Here is a 10,779-nt window from a genome sequence, read left to right on the forward strand (position 1 = left end):
TCAAGCAAAAAGGGGCTAAGATTCAACCCCCCTTCTCTTAGCCACTGATAACCATCAATAGCATCTTTCAAAATTCTCGAGTCAGAGGTAGTTTCTTCCCAACCAGACAACACATAAGTGAATTTCATATCAAACCCGCAGGCAGCTAACACATTTTGTGTGGGGTGGTCTTTTCTTCTGCGAAAACGAGGGGCTTCCATCCTTGGTATCTTCACATGACTATGAGTACCATCTATGGCTCCAATGTAGTCCTTTTTTAGAAAGTATATTGACATATTAATATAACATTTTTATCATTATTTCGTTGACAATTACATAAAATTCACCAAGTAAATCAAAAGATTTAGTACCTTGAAAAATGGATAGAATCGACTATTATGAAGTATTTCATAAAGAACATCCTCACCATACGGTTGCTTGAAGAAGTCTCCCTCTAACGATAGAATAGCATGTAGGATGTTGTGAAAGTGACGACTAATTGTCTCCCCTGAACAGTGAAAGAAGAAAGACATGGTTCTAGTTTTCACATTGTGCCCTATAATATGTAGGAATTCAGCTACTTGCTCTTCAACCGTAGATCGAGTTGAATCCTTTACTCTACCAGTTCCTCTTAACTTTTGACACAACAGTTGAAATGCTTAAGGGCTCATACATATGACATCTCGACATTTGTCAGACTTCAATAACTATATCATTAACTGAATACGCTTGTTTTCTCTTTCCATGTTTTCGTCATTAATTTGCCTAGGCCTATATTGTGATAATAATTCTAAAGTACACAATGCATGCACCGTAACACATGAAAGAGATGTAACGCAAATATGTTGTCTCTTTTCTAACTCTTCCCTAACATGAGTTAAGATTTGTATTGGTTCAGGTTGATATACGGCAGTAGAAGTGACTTGATGTACTTGAATTTCTAAGTCATGTATGACGTTCGTTTTATCTTCTAAATTAGCATCTTCGATATTTTCGTTATCCATCTATGAAAATATAATGTTTAGAATGGACATATCAATAGTAAAAGTAAACAGAAAGTAACATATGTTGTTACATTCTAACAATTCATTTGTTGAAGAAAAAAAAACGAAACTAAATGCCGAATATAAAAATATGGTTTCACCTTACCCAATATAAACATACCTTGTTATGAGACACTTATCTCCAACTCCTAAATGTCAAACTCAATTCCAAAACTCACTGTCATAAATAATAAACATACACTGTAAGTCACATGGCATATTAATTAATGCATTGATTTATCACCAATATTAAGTGGACTTAGCTACCAACAATACTTAATAATTTAGAATAAAAAATTAAGTTAACCAAGCAGGATTTAATATAGTTTCTAAAAAAAATGGGTTCAAGCTACGTTGAACAGATGCTTTGTAAGTGCACCAATGAAACAAGCACACTATTTTGCTTAGCCATTTAGAAATTAGTAACAACTAAACCACGGACAATTAATAACATATTTTAGTCAGAGACAAGTAAGAAAAGCCATTTAATTTAAAGAACTTTTGTATAATTTGAATTTTATTATAAAAAGAGAAATGAACTAAAATACTCATGATGACATTCAAAAAAAATATAAGGTTTCAGCATGTATGTGCTATGCTCTATGTCCATTAATTTTCTTTAAATTCTATCAAAGATCCGAAAGAGAAGAATGTCCAAATATTTTGTACCTATAGTAATGTTATTTTTTTTATTCATATGTTATTTTAATACAAAAATTTAAAATAAAATAATCATAGCACCTGAAGATAAAATCTAACTAGATGAAAAAATGAATATACTTCCATACAAAAGACAAATAACAATAAATGTTTTTAGTATTAAATTTTTAATTTTTAATTATTTACCCTATAATTAATTAATTATTTCATTTGCCTCGTTTCAATTTTAAAAACTTTTAACCTAAAACAAAACTAATAACTCAAATAATAAATAGCAATTTACAAACAAATTCGATAAAGTGTGATATCGTACTCTCATATAGGTACTCTTAAGTTAGTACCTTCTCTTTGAAGTTCAAACACAAAGCTTGAACCTTTAAACTTCAACTTGAAACTGAAAGTGATCTGATTCACAAAAAAAAAAAAATCTTAACAAAACCTAAGCATTCTGTAAAGAAAGTTTTTCATTTCCAATTCAACCACTCTCACTCAGCTAATTCATTTTCTTCCCACTATTTGGTTAAAAGAAGTGACCTTTTTTCTCTTGTTATTATTTTTTTCTCATTCATGATGGGGAATTTGGAACTTTGTGTATTCAATTTTAATCATGTTTTTTGCTTTTGGGTCATTAAAAAATTTTTTGATTTATGATTTTTTACCATTTAGGAAGCTTTGGACTTTTGAATAAACTATAGCCATAATATTGATTCAATTAATCACTACACTTGGTTGCAAATGAAGCATGTAATGAAGAAATCAAATCAATTAAAAAGAGGAAAAGAAATAAAAAAAAAATTAATAAATCAAACATGCAGAAATCAATAAAGAAAATGGTTCATAATATCATATATATTTATTCAGCTTTTGACTAGAGTAACAATACCCAAATGGGGATCACCAACACACACAAGCCAACACTAGGCAGCAGGCACCCTCTACTGTCGAACTTTATGGAGTATCCAGATTCCACAGGCCGAACGCTAGCAAGGAAGCAAGCACAAAACGGTGGATTTGAGGAACAACAACAAGAAGCCAAAACAAGAGGATCTCAGTTGAAAAATAAAAGAAGAGCACATACTATGTGCAGTGATTATTTTCCCACTTTATTTTTGGAGAAAGTATAAAATCAAATGAAAAAGGACTAACCTTTGGCTTGAATTTGCAAGGATGAAGAGGAGAAGGAGCTGTCACGACGATGACGAAACTGTCGCGTGGACGACGACAGTGAAGTCGCGGTAGCATTGTCGAGCATGACAATGAAGCTGCAGTGGAGAAGAGCAGTCTCTCCAAGTTTCAGAGACAGGTAGCTTACATTAGGAATTTTTCTTCAATGTTAACACCATGATAAATTGGTCATTTTACTTTCATTTTAGAGTTGTCATTAGTTTTCTTCGCAAGTTTGGAAAAAAAAATTGGACGTGGGTCCCATGCCACTGTTTTTCCTTTTCTTCCAATTTCCATTCACATCCAATCAACAGAAAATGAAATTTTCTATCCATTTTCCTTCATTGCATTTTCTTTCCTTTTTCTTTCTATTGAACCAAACAGTGTGTAAAACTGTTCACCCTTGTCATTCTCCTTTAAATAGTTAACCGTAACAAACCCATAGAATGTTAATAGAGTTTGTTTTAAAACACAAAAGAAAAGTATTTTTAACACAAAATAAGCAGTTCATAAAAATAATCCAGTTTCGATGTTTTATTTTCACATTTTGATTACAATCAAAACTAAATACTTGAAGTTGCTTTTTGCCTTATAATAATCATAAGCTCAAATATGAGCTTTATGTTGATTTTTTTTTTCTTTTTCCCCCAATACCCAGAATGTTATATTTTTACGTGTCAATATTATTATACTAAAAATAATCATTTGACCTTTTCTATTTTGGTAATTATATCAAATAAAAGTAAATTTTTTCGTAAAATCCAAATAAATAGATCATCTTAAAAGATATTTTCAACAAAGCCATAAAAGTATGAATTACCAATTATACAACAACAAATATTAAAAAAGATTTAATATTACAGCTGAATGTGTGAAAATCTGTGACTTCAAATATGATGAAATCAACTAAACTTTTTTCTTTTTTGTTGTAAGACTTTACACATTTTCCTTCCCTTTAATACTAATATTTAATGTGTATTTTTTTTATATATGAAAAAAATATTAGTATTGGACAATGAAATAGATGTATATAAAGTATTTATACTGCTAAAACTATGATTTGATTTCATTTTTTTTAAATTTTAATCTGCAAAATTCAAATTGCAATTAGCATTTTAATATTTTTTTAACATACAACTTACAAAACATAAGTTGCATTACGTTTTGTAATATTAATTTTTTTATTTTAAAATCTGCAAAAAACAAGTTGTACTTTTAAAACCGCAGGTTACAGTTTTTAAAGTGTAGGTTGCATTTTGATTAAATAAAATATTTTAATCCAAGAGCATTGTCTATAAATACCATTATCATTTATCTCTCTTTCGTACTTGTGATTTTTTAAGTGACAATTAGTAGTGTCAAAAAAATTTGGGTGAGATGATGTTGAGATTATGAAAGGTATTGCAAATTTGTGAGTGTATTATAACGATGAGATAAATCATACCAAACACACACGAGAGAGTGAATTTTATTTGTGAATATCCGTTTTATTTTGTTATTCCATGCACATGAGTTTTGTAGAGTTGCAAAATAGTCTTTGTGAGAACATACAAAGTCACATTTTAAATAGGGTAACCAACATTTTATACAAGAATCCTGTGCAAGTATTTAGTGGGCTAATACAGTTTCAAATAATGTTCATCACTGACGACGCATGTATGCAGTAGATATTCTATGTTTATCAACAAACCCAATTTTACGTGCCGATGATAGAGTTGTACATTGAGTTTAAACAACATTTCAGGCTGGACGCGGTTGGCGAGGAGGTGAATATGAATGAACCCGAGGATATAGATTGAGAATAAGATAACAACGACAATAAAGAGAAATTTGAAGCCAATTACGAAGTTGATGACAAACACGCTGACGAAGACGAGGCAGGCAACTTGGCGGTGCAAAATGAAGCAGATGCAATTGTCAATAGGGCTCACTACAAGAAACACACTGAGTATTGTCGGATTTACCGATAGATGTTTCGTCGAATTAAATCCGAGGTATAAACCTCGCCGGTAACTTGTGGTGGATTTAGTATCGAAATATGATGGTTCATGGGCAAAAAATCTGATGAACATTATCGACGGAAAAAATTCTATGATAACCTTTGTGCCATTTTACCGTCAGAAAAATCCGACGGAAATTTTTTTATAAATAATTTTAATGATCACTACAATTGGAATTTTTCGTCGGTAAATTCGCTGGTAGCGTCAATATTTTTTTTTCAATCAATTATGGACCCGATAGTTAATAATTGATAGTCAACTCTCAATTAACAACGAAAAAATTAGTATTTTATCTAAAAATAATAATTTATATAATGTAAAATATCGATCATACAGATTGTAAACATAAAATGAAAGTTTGATAACAAAATACACAAGATCGAACTATATTGACATTAATCTTATTCAGATTCATCATCTTCTTCCTCTGATTCATCATCTTTCTCCTCCGAGATAATTTCCTGATCGTCGAACTCGTCTTCTTCTTCTTCTTCTTCTTCTTCTTCTTCTTCTTCTTCTTCTTCTTCTTCTTCTTCTTCTTCTTCTTCTTCTTCTTCTTCTTCTTCTTCTTCTTCTCCATCAACCCCGTCTTCTTCTTGAAGATCATCATCGTCCAGTGGTAGTGTGTCATCATTTACCTTAAGGTCAATGATGTTATCATTCATAACAGCCGACCTAAGGGTGATCGGATCACCAATATCAACCACCATTTTCGAAGGAGTTGGGTCATGAATTTGGAAAGGTTCTTGACCCTTTGTGCCATCAGACTCGATACGACCTCTTAGCTTAGTCTTAACCACAACCACCCAACTAGACTTGCATGAGCCCAGATAAGACAAATAGTATATCTATCATGCATTTTTAGATAGAATAAAAGGATGGTAGTGCCTATATTTTCTGGTCACATTTACTTCATTAATATTGTAATCCTTGTGCTTTTGTGTTTCTTGTTGTGAACTTGGATCATACATTGACATTTAAACATGTAGATCTTGTACTAATGTGACCAAAATACTCTAATTGAATTATATTGTGCAACACACCATACCAATCAGAATGACCACCGCCTGAATCTCCACAAACCCAAACCCATTGTTATCTGTATTTTTTTTTCAACCGACCATTGTAAGAATGAAACCGATATCCATTAACATTGTATATTAGGTAGCTTGTGCCCTTATTCATTGGACCCCAACTAAGTGCTACTAGTACTGAATCTGTTGTGTTAACTAGATGCACTCTGACGTATTCTCTGAACCAAGGGAGAAAATTGTTCAGTGATGTATCAGAATTTGTTTCTTGGAATAACCTAACAATAGGATAAATAATAAAGTTTCAGAGCAATGAAGTTTTGATTAGATGACAAAGATAGTATCTTACTAAATGCAATAGTTACGAAGACTTAAAAACTCACATCAGGTAGGATGAAACCTGGTCACAGTTAAGTAACACATGCAGATGTGCAGCATCGATTTTCTTTTTCTCTAACCAATATTCACTACCCACGCCTATTGCAACTCCTTCTGGAACAAATATTGGATACGTTAGTCCACCTGACGATGATTCTCCACTCTCATCATTCCTTCCAACTCTTGTTCTATGTGACTCAACATGAGGCTCAAAATAGAAGGAGCAAAATGCGGATATTTCTTTAGCTTGGAATGTTTCACATATACTACCCTCAATCCGAGCTCCATTCTTCACGATGCGCTTGAATGATCCAAACATCTTCTCAAACGGGCACATCCACCTAAATTAGACTGGCCCACATACTCTTTCTTCGTACGACAGGTAGATTGCTAAGTGTTCTATGACATCAAAAAATTTGAGAGGAAATATCCTTTCTAACTTACAAAGTATGATCGAAATGTTCTTCTCTATGACTGTGAGATAATTTACGTTAATTTTTGTAGCACATAAATCCCTAAAAAATTCACTTATTTCTATAAGGGATTTTCAGATGTTGGTAGGAAGTTCTCAGAGTACGACAGGAAGCAATGACCCCATAAAGACATGACAATCATGACTCTTCAACCCAGCAAGTCTACCTTGTGAAATGTTTGCACACTAACCCAAGTTAGAGGCATAACCATCAAAAAACCTCAATCCTCTAATCTACCTACAAATATTTTGTCTCTGGTTATTTGTTAGAGCAAATGCTGTATTTGGTTTAGCCCACCTACTATTATCAAGTCTTGTTAAGTTCAGATCTGACCATCTGCAAATGTCCACCAAGTCTAACCTTAACTTATCATTATCCTTTGTCCTGTCATCATCCATAACTGTGTACATATTATCAAACATGTTCTTTTCAATGTGCATTATCTCAAGATAATGTCGAACCAAATTGTCTTTCTAATAAGGCAAGTCTCAAAATATACTCTGCTTGGTCCAATTATGCTCCTTACCAAATTCTGAAGGTCTCACACCTGCCCTATTATCGACGATCCTTGGGATTCTTCTGAGACGATGCCAAACTTGCAAACCGCTCAATCTCACGAGTGTCTCTTCTTGTTTAGTTCTATTCTTCCTAAACGAGTCTTTGTTGCACTGAAAAGAATGATCAATATCAAGGAACCTTCAATGACAATCAAACCACAAATTCTTATCCTCATTCATCAGCCAAACTGCCTTTGTATCTTCCATATAAATGGGACATGACATTCTGTCCTGAGTAGACTAACCTTATAACATCCCATATGCAGGAAAATCATTAATGGTCCACATCAACACAGCATGCAGTTGAAAGTTTATCTTGGTTGAAATATCATATGTTTCTACACCGTTAACCTTAAGTGCAGGTACTCTACCTGATCTAACCCGATCAGGTAGGATTGTTAATAGGACTAGCAATATGTACCCTACTCGCAGGTACCCAACTTGATCTAATCCAATTAGGTAGGGTTGCCTACCTGACCCACTGCAGATAGGGTAAGGTACTATGTGGGTTTGCTTGCAGGTAGAGTCGAATGTGGGTTTACCCTATCTGCGGATACCCAACCTGATCTAACCCAATCTGTAAAGTCCCACATCGGTTGGGGAGGGAAACGAAGCATGCCTTATAAGGGTGTGGATACTTCTCCCTAGCATGATGTGTTTTGACGAGTGAGTGTGGGGGGCTTCGGCTATCATCCCTATCGTCAAATGCAAAACTGTGAGGCCTTGTGTGCCAAAGCGGACAATATCGTGCTAGCGGGTGGCCTGGACTGTTACAGATGGTATCAGAGCCAGAACCCGGATCGATGTGCCAGCGAGGGCGCTGGGCTCCCTTAGGGGGGTGGATTGTAAAGTCCCACATCGGTTGGGGAGGAGAACGAAGCATGCCTTATAAGGGTGTGGATACCTCTCCCTAGCATGACGCGTTTTGACGAGTGAGTATGGGGGGCTTCGGCTATTATCCCTATCGTCAAAGAATTTCACAAATGAATTCTCGTTGCAAGTATAGTTTCTAAACCAATCACTAATCCTTTCATACAAAAAGTTATTTGTCACAAGTAACAAACCCCTAAATTTATAAACCGAAGTATTGGAACCTCGGGTCGTTCTCCCTAGGAATTACAATAGAGTGTCTTGTTATTGGTTATGAATTATTTTGGGGTTTTGATAAGAGGCATGAAAGATAAATGGCAAGAAAGTAAACTAATGGCTAAAAAGGTCTTGGCAAGGGTTGGTGGGTAAGGATCTCTATCCTAATCACTAACCACAATATGAGAATTGGCAAGGATTAATCTCATTAAATCATCCTCTAACTAGTAGTAAAGGAAAGTCAAATGAGCTATATCAATCCTACTCCATAAGTCCTAACTCTCCACTAATTCAATTAGTGAGAACTAGAGTTAATGGATCCCAATCATCAATTACTTGGACATTAATAACTCAAGAGTTCCTAAGTTACCTTTCCAAGCCAAGAACATAAAACTCTACTCTAAAATCCAACCAAGCATTTCATCAAACACTTGGAAGGCACAAAAGGAAAACATAGTAGATCAATCACAAGAATTAATTCTAACTACAATCAAATGTAAAGAATTAACAACAATTGAAGGAAACAAGATCTACATGAATTACCTCTTATTGAATTGAAAGAAAATGGAATGAACAATAGTAGGTCTACAACAAAACATAAAAACAGCATAAAGGAAATTGCAATGTAACAACAAAGAATTGAAAGGTAGAAGTAGAAGAAAGCAAAGATTAAAATCTAGATCTAAGATTATTGAACTAAACCTAATCCTAATTCTAGAGAGAAGTGAGAGCTTCTCTCTCTAAAACTACTCTAAACTAAACTAATGTGTGAAAGTATCTAAAGTATGAAAAGTATGAAAAAGTATGTTGATTCCCTTTCAATCCTTGGCTTAAATAGCATCAGAAATGAGTTGGATTGGGCCCACAAGGCTTCTAAAATCGCTGGCCACGTTTGCATTAAGTGGGTCATGTGCCACCATCGGCGCGTCCGCGTACCGTGCGCGTGCGCGCCCCTATGCGCGATGCAACTATGGCAAATCTTGTATCGTTTCGAAGCCCCGGATGTTAGCTTTCCAACCCAACTGGAACCGCATCAATTGGACCTCTGTAGCTCAAGTTATGGTCGTTTAAGTGCAAAGAGGTCGGCTTGACAGCTTTCCGGTTCTTTCATTTCTTCATGAGTTCTCCAACTTTTCATGCTTTCTTTCTTCATTCCCTTGATCCAATCTTTGCCTCCTAAACCTTAAATCACTTAACAAATATATCAAGGCATCTAATAGAATCAAGGTGAATTAAATTTATCTATTTTGAGTCCTAAAAAGCATGTTTTCACATTCAAGCACAATTAAAGGAGAATATACAAAACCATGCTATTTTTTGAATAAATATGGGTAAAAGGTGATAAAATCCCCAAAAATCAATACAAGATAAATCCTACAAATGGGGTTTGTCAGTAGGGTAGGGTTAAATTTTAAAAAAAAATTTAACCCGCAGGTAGGGTTAGAATAGAGTCCAAACCCTTCCCTATCCATTACCAGCCCTAGTTGTCAACCAGCACTCCTTTGGTGTTTCATCTTTTGTGTGAACTCTGGATCTCTCAGCCATACATGCTCCAAATTTTCTTGAGTATGCCAATTTGGATATATTAAGTTTATTAATTAAAGTTACCATTACCATTTCTTTATATAGCCTTGACCAACTAACATTGGTTCGCATTTCATAGGTAAAGGCAATGTTACAGTGGAAGATAGTGAGTTTAGTATCAGAAAAGAATTTAGTTTTAGAGGGTCGATGATCTTTGTAATCAAAAGCTACACTATCTCTAGAAGAGTTGATTACACTGTGTATGAGTCAGAGCCACAGACATTCTATGCAAAATGCAAGGAGTATGGTTGAAGATACGATTGACTTATCCGAGCTAGCTTGATCCAGAAGAAAGGTTGTTAGAAGATCAAGAGATACAATGGGAAACACACGTGCACCATTGGGACGATTTCACAAGATCATGCCAAGTTGGACTCAGACACGATTACAGATGCTATCAGGCCATTGGTTGAAGCAGACCCATCGATAAAGGTGAAATCTATATTGTAGAAGTTCAATCCAAGTTCAACTACATTGCAAGTTAGCGCAAGGCTTAGTTGGCAAAGCAAAAGTCTGTTGCAAAAATTTTTGGTGATTGAAAATTTTTTTACCAGACTCTGCCAGTGTGGTTAAAAGCAATGTGCACCAATATGTCAAGGTCTCGTGTTTAAATAAAAACTCTACTTGTTTATCGTGAGAGTGAGGAGGTGAATGATGTCAGAATCCTTCATCGGGTATTTTGGAGCTTATATCCGTGTATTACAGTATTTAGACACTATAAGCCATCAGTGCAGCTTGATGGCACACACCTTTATGAAAAATATAAAAGTGTACTTTTAGTTGCGGTTGTATAAGACAGCAACCAAAATATTGTGCCGATTGCT

General features: G+C 34.6%; 1 long non-coding RNA gene across 1 annotated transcript; it reads right to left on the bottom strand.

Moving 5' to 3' along the window:
• Window positions 1,137–2,672, bottom strand: LOC110266457. The gene is made up of 2 exons (XR_002353863.1): window positions 2,581–2,672; window positions 1,137–1,200 (listed from the first exon to the last, which is right to left on the bottom strand). It is a non-coding gene; the product is annotated as an uncharacterized LOC110266457 (long non-coding RNA).

This window comes from Arachis ipaensis, chromosome B09, assembly GCF_000816755.2.
Source record: "Arachis ipaensis cultivar K30076 chromosome B09, Araip1.1, whole genome shotgun sequence".
In the NCBI taxonomy this organism is placed as follows: domain Eukaryota; kingdom Viridiplantae; phylum Streptophyta; class Magnoliopsida; order Fabales; family Fabaceae; genus Arachis; species Arachis ipaensis.